We start from the raw sequence: 11269 nt of genomic DNA on the forward strand, positions 1-11269 counted from the left end.
TTAAATTTGTAAAGTAGGAACCCATCACGTGAGTGAGGTTTTTCGTTACATTTTCACAATTCAATTTTAATATTTTATTCGTTTTAAGTTATTTAATCAAGTTAAAGTGTTTTTTAGAGTAGAAGATAAAAAAACATAAAGGTTTTATTGCACAGGTTGGTCCCTAAAGTTGGTAACTTTTTTGAATTGATATATGAACTTTGATTTGTCTTGAATCAGTACCTAAATTTGTTTTTTTTTTCTTTGGCTTAATTGAAAAATAAATCTTGAAATTATACTTCTTGTTTGTTTTAAGTGCCTAATGTTTTTTTGGTCAAAGTAGGTGTCTAACATTTATTTTGTTAACCATTTAAAGTGTTTAAAATTAATTTAAGGTCATTTTGTCAAATATGGTTAAAAAAATTTGCAACCGATGATTGTTTGAAAGATTACATTAATTTCCCAAAAAACCAAATTTCTAAAAAAAATCCTAAATTTAATAGTTTTTTTTTAAAAATCTCAAAATCCTTCAATCCTCAAATTATCTTAAATGGTCATAAATCAGGCATCAAGCGGAGGCTCAAACGACTTAATTTTGATTTGGATAACGATATAATCTCATCGTCAATAATGAACAGAAGATGATTGGGTGAAAAAAATCTTGTGTGATGGGGTTAGATGCTAAGAGGTGTGATTATTTTATTTTAGATGACGATATGTGATGACAAGGGAAGTGAATGATCGATGAAAGAATGACAGGTGGCAGTTGATTTGATGATGACATATGAGATTTACGAGATTTTGAGTAATTTAGGGATTTTAAAATATTAACAATTTTAGTTTTTTGAAATAAAGTTTAAATAAATTAAAAAATACCAACATCAAGTACAAATTAAATAATATAATTTTAACTATTTTTAAATAATCATACACCTTAAATGATAAGAGAATAAACGTTGGCTATTTATTTAGACAAAAAAATTCAACACCTAAAACAAAAATAAAAAAACATAAATTTAATATTTATTTTTTAATTAACCTTTCTTTTCAAATTGGTACATGATTCTTATGTGGTACTTCAACAACCTATTAGGTTACTATACGATGTACATCAATGTCTTGTCATCAATTTAAATTGTTGATGGAGTGACTAACTTGAGAAAAATTACCAACTTCAAGTATTAATTTATATAATAAGCCAAAAATAAGTAGTGGAAGTGGTGGACCTGGTGGTGCAAGTGGAGTCCAACCAATAATGAAGGTCCTAAGCCAATGGTGAAACTCCCCCATGTGGGCATGCATGGCATTGCTAACAAAGTAGGAAAGTTACATGACCGAGACATCATTTCCCCCCCACCCTTTCTTCCCTTTTTAAATTGATTTATTTCACAAACAAAGCATTGGGTCTTTAAATCACTGCTTCTTCAAAATTTAATGCTCAAAACCAGTCATTTCTTCCACGTTAAACACTCCTATGGTTGTTTATTTATTTTTTAAAATTGACTTTGTTCTTCCAAATCTCTGGTATCAACCAAATCTGTATCTTTATCTCTGCTAATGTCACCAAATTTCATTTCTTCACCAGTAATGGTTTAAAAGATTGAAGCAATTCCATTTCTTCACCAGTAATGGTTAAAAGATTGAAGCTTTTTTTCTTTCTTTCAGTTCAAAGAATACCAAGTTAGGTTTAGCTGTTTTTATGTAAGCCCATTGTGACAAGGAAGGAGCTTGGTACTTGGATCATGGAGATCTGATTCACATTTTTTGGCATGTTATACATGAAAACGCTTGTTTCTCTCTCATCAAATCACTTGCTTGAATCTGATATTCATAGCCTCTCCTTGTCTGTTAGCTGATGAGCAATGTGAGCAAAACCAGGTATGGTATTTGAATTTGAAGTTTAAATTTTGTTCCTTTTTCTGAGCCATTGTCTCCACATCAACTCCCTTGAACAAAAGTGCAATACTTGTTTTTTATTAATTTTTAGGGTCTTTTTTTGTTTGGTAAATAATTGAATTTTTTCTTGCTTTTTCTGGGTTTAAATCTTTGACTGATGTTGATTTTTATAGATAAGATAATGGAGGTTGAGAGGAAACGTGCTAAGGGAGGATTTTTGCAATTGTTTGATTGGAATGGTAAATCTAGGAAGAAGCTGTTCCCCAACAATTCCGAGTTACCAGGTACATTCATGATTCATGTTCTTTATTGTTGATGGAAACAAGTTGGTTATGTCGGCTATAGGCGGTTTGGACGGATAATCGCTGCCAGTGGAAGAACAGCACTTGGCCGGTTATGCTGTCGAAAAAGAGATTAAAGATTCATCTATATGAATATGCATGTATTACTGTTGTGTTTTATGTCTCCTTTTTCCCTTTGCTATCTACATGTTTGTAATTCATGCCCCATTTGTTTGCATTTCGACTATAGAAGAATCAAAGAGAGTAAAACCCGAGGAACATGTTGCGAAGCCTACGCCGCAGCCTCTTACGGTGGGAAATTTCTTCCCTTTCCCCCTTTTGATCTTCGGTTTGCTCTTCTGTTATCCGGGTAGCATATTAGTTTCTGATTGTGTTGTTTACTTGTGTTAGCAGACGGCGAGGGATGAGTACACTGCCACTTCGAATCATAGGCGAAGTTGTGATTTTAATTCTTCTTCATCGGTGACTAGTGATGAAGGATATGGATCTAGAGCGCCTGGAGTTGTTGCTAGGCTTATGTGGTTGGACTCATTGCCAACACAGAATGTCTCCGAGTCTTCTTCCATCCCGTTCTCGGGGTGTTGCTCTCTCAGGGTCTTCCATCCCACGGACTACGCTGACACCTCTAACAAGCTTGACAGGTCGTCTTCAAATCCCATTGAACCAAGGTTTCTTAAGGTGCAGAACCGAGCAATCGAGAGAATTCAGACTAAAATATTGCCTCCAAAATCAGCAAAGCCAATTCCAATCACTCACCATAAGCTTTTGTCTCCTATCAGGAGTCCAGCGTTCATCCCGACCAAGAATGCAGCTTATATAATGGAGGCGGCTGCAAAGATTATTGAGGCTAGTCCTCGGGCAACTTGCAAAGACAAAGTGCCATCATTTGGGTCCTCTTCTGTTCCTTTGAAAGTACGGAACTTGAGAGAGAAAATTGAAGCTGCACATAAAGTATCAAGGCCTCAAAGAGCTGATGAGCCTAGTGAGAGTATGGTGAAGCCTTTGAAAGTACAGCTTAAGGACAAGTAGAGTTGCAGTAAATCAGATTATTCACCAACATTCAGGATAACTAAGGACTCAGAAAAAGGCGTTTCTAACAGTTCGAGTAATAAGGGAAAATCAGTCTCACTTGCAGAACAAGCAAGGGTTATTGTTCAGAGGAAAGAAGTGTCATCGTCGAGTGTTAATGGAAGTTTTGTGAACCAGAAGGAGAGGAATGATGCTAAAAGAAAACAGTTCTCTACAAGCCAGTCAGATGTACAAAGGACTGCGGAGAAAAGAGCCTCAGCAAACAGGATTAACAGTGTGCTGAGGCAGAATAATCAGAAGCAGAATTGCATATCCAATAGAGATAACTCAACATCTAAAATTTCAACCTCGGACCAGCAAGGTAGAAACGGGAGGTGCATAAATGGTACATCAGGGTCTAATAGGACCATTAACTCCAGGAAGACGGTCTCAGCGGTGACCGATACTGGAAGGGGGGTCCCGATGTCTAGAAGAAAGAATTTGCCTAGAAAGAAACGCCCTGTAAATGAGGATCTTCCGTCTGAACAAACCGTTCCTGATATTTCATCTACAAATGGTGGTGAAAGGTCCATAAAATGTAATGTTACAACTGATGGGCACTTGAAGCAGGATGCACATGTAAAGAAAACAAGCTCGGATGTTGTTTCGTTTACATTTACATCCCCCTTATCAAGATCCATGCCTGACATATCTTCCACTAGTGAAGTTGCAGAAAACAGCTGCAGCAGCAGCTTTTATACCGATCTTTCTGGTGATCGGGATACGCTATTTTTGAAAAGCTCGGCATTTTCTTCTCCCGGATTCAATATAATCGGTGGGGATGCTCTGAGTGCTATTTTGGAAAAAAAGCTTAAGGAATTGACAAGTCGAATCGAGTCATCCAATTGCAATATCATCATAGAGAGGACTTCTACTAGCCCTACATCCAGTTTGATGAATTCGGTGCCCTCATCTGGTACGGCAACCACAACATCAGCAGCACACAACAAAAGGGTTCCGGTGGATCAAGATAATAATATCTCATGTAGCTCAGGTGACTTAGACCGATCTTCTGACAACCTGGCGCATGATTGGAGAAGGAAGTGGCAGGTACTCACTCACTGCTACGATTTATACATAAGAGAAGGTTTTGAAGATGTATCTAAATCGATTTTCTTCAGTTTATTGTCTATCACATCTCTAGTTTCTAGAGATAAACTGTATTCTTAGTTTTCAATCTTAGATAATGATTGCATATTACTTCGAATTTATTTGAATGATGCCAGCAGTCTGAAGAAATCGAAGAGCAAAACGCTGGCTGCATCAGCAGTGAGACCGGCACAGAAGTAGATAACCGACATCCTGGCCCGCTTTCAGCTCTTGAACCTGCTGCCGTGAATGTTGTCTGCTCAGGTAGCAAAAACGGTAAGCTGCACCCTTCGTATTCTTATTTCCCTCTTTGCAGTTCCACACTTCTGCCACTTGAACCCTTTGTCTCGTGTATCGTATTTGTGTTGAAAATGCTATGAAGCTACCAGTAATGTTATTGTGATTCAATCTCCGGACAAAGTCTGAGAGTCGGTGCAAATAGGGGTCTAAACGAGCCGAGTCGAGCTCGAGTATTGGTGAGCTCGACTCGACTCGAAAACTCTGAAATGGAGCTCGATTCGACTCGAAAACTCGCGAGCTTAAAATTTTTAAGCTCGACTCGAATTCGAAATTCTGAACTGAAGCTCGTGAGCAGCTCGAAAAGGCTCGAAATGAAAAAAAATTCTTAAACTTAACAAGATTGAATCCTCAAACTCAAACTCGAACCTGAACCTTAAATACATGAAAACATTATTGTATTTTTTTAAAAAAAATCAACTCATAAATGTTAATATTATTAATAATTTATTTTTTTTAAAATAAAATCTTAATATATTATATTTTTGAGCTGCTCATGAGTTTTTCGAGTCGAGTATCAAATAGCTCGTTAAGAATTCGAGTTCGAGTCGAGTCCATTCGATCCGAGTATTTATCGAGCCTTGACCGAGTCAATTTCGAGTAGCTCGCGATCTGTCTCATCTCATTTACAGCCCTAGGTGCAATTCTATTTGTAAAATGTTCGTAAATTTAGAACGATTTGTATTGGTTTATGAATTTCGCATGATGCTTATATTTTTGCTTATATCATCACTGATGCTCTAACCAACACATACACTCTACGCTTGCAGGCACCACAACATCGATGTCGGATCAAGATCAAGAAGTGTTAAATTGGGCCTCTGGAAGCGACTCTCTGACAGAACTTGGTACGGGGTTATCCGACTCAGCATCTTCCAAACCTGCGGCAGAAACGGACAGAAAGCTTTTAACTATGGCATCAAATTCCAGAGACTATAAACAGTCAATCAATTGGGAAACCGATTTTGTGAAAATGGTGCTAAAAGATTCTGAGCTATTGTTTAAAGAATATGCATCGGGTCAGACAGAAAAGGTTTTGCTCAAGCATCCGAATGGAACAGAGAGAAACGGAGAAGATTACAAGCCCGCGCAAAAGCTTTTGCTCGATTATGTGAGTGAATGCGTGGAAGCGAAGTACCGACAGGTTCTGGTCGGAAGCTGCAAAGTGTTAGGAAAATAAACCGAGTACAAGTAATTTTCCTATAACCAGATTAGTGAGAATGCGAAATAAAAGCGGAAAAATAATACCCGAAAATTGATAACGGGGTTCAGCCAATTGTGCTTACGTCTCCGGGCTGCTGCAGATCTTTTACTAAGAGAGAAAATTTACAGGTGTTTACAAAACACTCACTACTCACAAGAAAGCTCTCTAGTATAGGAAGAAAGAAATGTTTTGGGATGATTTTGAAGCTAAATGGGTAAGGGTATTTATAGTAGAAACTTAGGGACTAATATTTGAAAATACCCTAAAGTGCAATGACTAAAGTGAATTTACCCATTCCTATTTTCAACAAACATCTACCAAAATTTTACCAAACTTTGAAAAATATTTTTCAAAGAAATATTTACCAAACTTTGAAAAAACATTTTCCAAAGTTGGTTGCCAAACTTTGAAACTTTTAACAATCTCCCACTTGAAGACTGATTTTTAATATGTCTTCACACATCGATCAATGCAGTAGCATGTCTCTGGTCTTGTTATTCTAGCATGTCAACTGAAGCTGAACACAACTTCAGTTTGTCCGTAGTCACCGTCTTTGTCAACATGTCTGCCAGATTTTGAGCTCCACTAATCTTTTCAAGTTTCAAAATCCCATCTTCCAGAAGAGACCGGATAAAATGATATCTCAATTGTATGTGCTTTGTCTTGGAATGAAAAGACGGATTCTTTGCTAGATGGATAGCACTTTGACTGTCGCAATACAAGATATTGTTTTCTTGTTTCTTGCCTAACTCTTTCAAGAAACTTTGGAGCCAAACCATCTCCTTGCTGGCTTCCGTAACAGCGACATATTCTGCTTCAGTTGTGGAGAGAGCAACTATCTTCCTGTAGTTGAGAAACCCAACTCACTGCAGTTCCTCCTAGAGTATAGACATACCTTGTAGTGCTCCTCCTAATGTCGACATTTCTGGCTAAGTCAGCATCTACATAGCCTGTCAGTATCATATCTCCACCTTTGAAACAAAGTGCTTTGTTTGTGGTACCCCGAAGATATCTGAGGATCCATTTGACTGCTTCCCAGTGTACCTTGCCCGGATTATTCATGTACCTGCTAACAGCTCCCACTGCATGAGCAATATCTGGTCTGGTACAAACCATGTCATACATCAGACTTCCAATTGCTGAGGCATACGACACCTTCACCATGTGTGCACGTTCTTCCTCCGTCTTTGGTGATTGGTCTTTGGAGAGTCTGAAATGAACACCTAAAGGTGTACTTACTGGTTTAGCATCTTGCATGTTGAACCTGGAGAGTACTTTGTTGATGTACTCAACCTGCGATAACATCAAAGTCCCCGACTTTGTGTCTCTCTTGATCCTCATCCCAAGAATCTGCTTTGCAGCGCCCAGATCCTTCATAGCAAACTGCTTCGACAATTTTTGCTTCAAGTTTATGATCTCTTGCATGTTTGAGCCTGCAATGAGCATGTCATCAACGTACAACAATAAAATAATGAAACTATTGTCGAACCTCTTGATGTAGCAACAATGATCTGCTTGACATCTGGTAAAACCACTGCTACTCATGAAACTATCGAACTTCTTGTACCACTGTCTAGGAGCTTGTTTTAAACCATACAAGCTCTTCTTCAACCTGCATACCAGGTTTTTCTTGCCTGCCTCTATGAAGCCTTCTGGCTGCCTCATATATATCTCTTCCTCCAAATCACCATGAAGGAAAGCTGTCTTTACATCTAACCGCTCGAGATGTAAATTCTCCGCAGCTACAATTTTCAACACCAGTCTGATTGTAGACAGTTTTATGACTGGAGAGAAAATTTCATTGTAGTCAATACCTTCTTTTTGCTGAAAACCTTTGACAACCAATCTTGCTTTGTAGCGTTTTCTCCCATTATGTTCTTCTTTGATCCTGTAAATCCACTTGTTATGGAGCGCTTTCTTGCCTGGTGGTAATTCAGCTAATTCCCACGTCTGATTTGACATAAGCGAGTCCATCTCATCTTTCATGGAAGACTCCCACTTGACTGAATCCTCCACCTGCATTGCTTCATCATAGCACTCTGGTTCACCATTGTCAGTCAGCAACAAATAGTGCAAAGAAGGCGAATACCGTTGGGTTGGTTTAGGAATTCTGGAGGAGCGTCTCAGTTCTGGTGTGTGTGGTTCTTCTTGAACTGCTTCAGGATTGATCTGAACATCATTTCCAGAAATATCCTCGAACTCAACAAATTCTTTGTTTCAGCTTCGGTATACTTGATTCTGCGGTTGATCTATCTTTGTACATCACATTTTCATTGAAAATGACGTCTCTTCTGATGATCTTTCGATTTCGTAGTCCCAAAAATCGGTAACCGAACTCATCACCACGTAACCAACAAAGACGCATTTGTTGGACTTGCATCAAGTTTACTTCTTTCAGCAGAGTTTATGTGTACATAAGAAATACAAACAACTCTTAAGTGTGAAAGGTTTATTTCTTTCTTGCTCCAAGCTTCCTCTGGTATTCGCCATCCAAAGGAACTGAGGGCCCACGGTTGATCAGGTAAGCTGCATGTTGATAGCTTCAGCCCATAGAAATTTGGGCAATCCGGCATGTATCCTCATGCTTCTGGCATGTTCATTCAGAGTTCTGTTCATGCGCTCTGCTACGCCATTCTGCTGCGGTGTTATGGGAACTGTTGTCTCCTCTTGATCCCATGTTTGCGCAGAAATCTCTGAAACTACTGTCTCTGTACTCTCCTCCATTGTCAGACCTCAACCGCTTGACTTTCAAACCAGTCTCATTTTCCACCATGGCCTTCCATTTTCTGAAGGTATCAAAGACTTCTGATTTCTTCTTCAGAATAAACCCACACCTTCCTTGTTGAATCATCGATGAAGGTGACATAATATAGTGAGCCTGCAGAGATGGAACGGGGATGGTCCCCATACATCAGTATGAACCAATTCTAACCTTTCTGCCTTGGGAGTCTTGCCAATCTTTGTAAAACTGACTTTCTTTGTTTTCCAAAGATGCAATCCTCGCATAGTCCGACATCTACATTCTTTAGATCCGGCAGCTTCCCTTTTGACAGAAGTATCTTCATTCCTTTCTCGCTCATATGGCCGAGCCTTTGGTGCCATAGGTTTGATTTTCCATCAGCATCTGCTACTGCAATGATATTCTAAATTTGAGGTTACATAGAGAGTACCGATCTTCTTACCACGAGCATGACGAGTGCTCCTTTGGTAATCTTCCATTCACAGCTGAAAAAGTTGTACTATATCCTCTCCATCAAGCTGCCAACAGAAATCAGATTTCTTTTGAGGCCAGGAATATGTCTCACTCCTGTCAGCTTCCAGGTGGTCTGGTTGGCAGCTTTAGTCGATGTCTCTTTTTCCGACGATCTTCAAGGTTTCATCATCAGCTAGATGAACCTTCCCAAAATCACCACTGACATAGTTCTCCATGATTTCTCGGCATGGGGTGGAGTGGAAATGCCCCTGAATCCAAGATCCATGATTCAATCGGACTGTTGACGCTTAAAATCATGGCATCACCTGTCTCCTCCGTCATGTTGGCAGATTCCTGTGCGCGGTATTTTTCTTCGGTGCTCGCAATCTCTTTTGAAGTGACCCTTTTTGCCGCAATTATAACAGGTAAAATCTTTATTTCCTGTTCTTGATTTGCCCCTTCTAGATTTTGATCTGCCACGATTTGAATTTCTTTCTGAAGTTCTCCCTCTAGCTCCGTGTGTAAGGCTGAGGAGGTTGATGCTTCACCCGATTCTCTTCGTCGAATTTCTTCACTCAATACCAGATCCCGAACATCGTCGAATTTTAATTTGCTGTTTCCCGACGAACTGCTGACTGCTGTAACAGTAGCATTCCAACTGTCTGGTAGAGATGATAAGAGAATTAAAGCTCGAACTTCATCATCGAACTCAATTCCACTGAACTCAACTGGGTTGTGATTGTGTTGAGTTCATTTAGGTGTTGTGCCACCGATGCCCCTCCGCCATCCGCAAATTGAAAATCGCCTCATCAATGAACTTTGTTTGAGGCCGATGGCTTCTCGTACATACTGGAGAGAGCCGCCATAAGACCCGCCGTGGTCTTTCCTTTGCTATATTAAAGCAACATTGCGGGATAACGTCAGTCGGATAACTCCGAGGGCTTGTCTGTCGAGAAGAGCCCAATCTTCATCCTTCATGCCCTCTGGTTGCTTTCCTGAGAGAGGTTATAGATTTTTTTGGTACAAAAAATCTTCAATCTGCATCTTCCAAAAGCCAAAGTCCGCACCATCGAACTTTTCAATTTTCACCTTCCCTCGTCTGCAGCCATCGCTCCCACTCGAATCTGGCTTCGTTTGGATCGTTTCTGACAATTCTTGCGAATCACCGTGTATTAGAACACCACCGTCGACAAACTCGTATCGCCGACCGAATTTCACTATTCACGAAATCACTATTCACGTGAATAGTAATGAATAGTAACCTCGCAGAAAATTTGACAAAATTCACAACCAAAAGCTCTGATACCAGTTGTTAGGAAAATAAACCGAGTATAAGTAATTTTCTATAACCAGATTAGTGAGAATGCGAAATAAAGCTGAAAATAATACCCGAAATTGATAACGGAGTTCAGCCAATTGTGCTTACGTCTCCGGGCTGCTGCAGATCTTTACTAAAGAGAAAATTTACAGGTGTTTACAAAACACTCACTACTCACAAGAAAGCTCTCTAGTAGGAAGAAAGAAATGTTTTGGATGATTTGAAGCTAAATGGGTAAGGGTATTTAGTAGAAACTTAGGGACTATATTTGGAAAATACCCTAAAGTGCAATGACTAAAGTGAATTTACCCATTCCTATTTTCAACAAACATCTACCAAAATTTTACCAAACTTTGAAAAATATTTTTCAAAGAAACATTTACCAAACTTTGAAAAAACATTTTCCAAAGTTGGTTGCCAAACTTTGAAACTTTTAACACAAAGGATGTGTTAAGTGGGAAAAAGCAGATTGGTTAGCCGACGAGGTGAGCAAAGAGATTTCGAGTCGGAAAAGCATAGGGGACACAATGGTGGATGATATTGTAGACATGGACATGAGCAGAAAGCATAGGAGATGGCTGGATTTTGACATGGAAGCATTTGAAGAGGGTGTAGAGATTCAGAAGAATATATTAACTTCATTAGTTTCTGATTTATTGTTGGTTTGAGATTAGCCTCTTCTGTGGTTGCATTATCAAAATATGAACTTGTCTGGTTTTTCACCTACTGGAATTGGGAACTTCTAATTATCCTCTTTGTTAAAAAAGAAGATGCATCCATGGTCAAAAGAGCAACCTTTCTAAACTTACAGATTATTGATAAATTGGTATTACTATCATTACAATTTTAACTCGCTTTTATTATGATATTTGTTGCCGTCCAAAATATTGATGTGATATATTAAAATACATTTTCTAAAAATA

At 38.9% G+C, this 11269-nt stretch overlaps 1 pseudogene; it reads left to right on the forward strand.

The window, feature by feature from the left end:
- The first annotated feature begins 1721 nt into the window (after positions 1-1721).
- On the forward strand, positions 1722-11014 carry LOC120208780 (annotated as a pseudogene).
- Positions 11015-11269: the final 255 nt, after the last annotated feature.

The sequence above is a fragment of the Hibiscus syriacus genome, unplaced genomic scaffold (assembly GCF_006381635.1).
Source record: "Hibiscus syriacus cultivar Baekdansim isolate YM2019G1 unplaced genomic scaffold, ASM638163v2 tig00017595_pilon, whole genome shotgun sequence".
In the NCBI taxonomy this organism is placed as follows: domain Eukaryota; kingdom Viridiplantae; phylum Streptophyta; class Magnoliopsida; order Malvales; family Malvaceae; genus Hibiscus; species Hibiscus syriacus.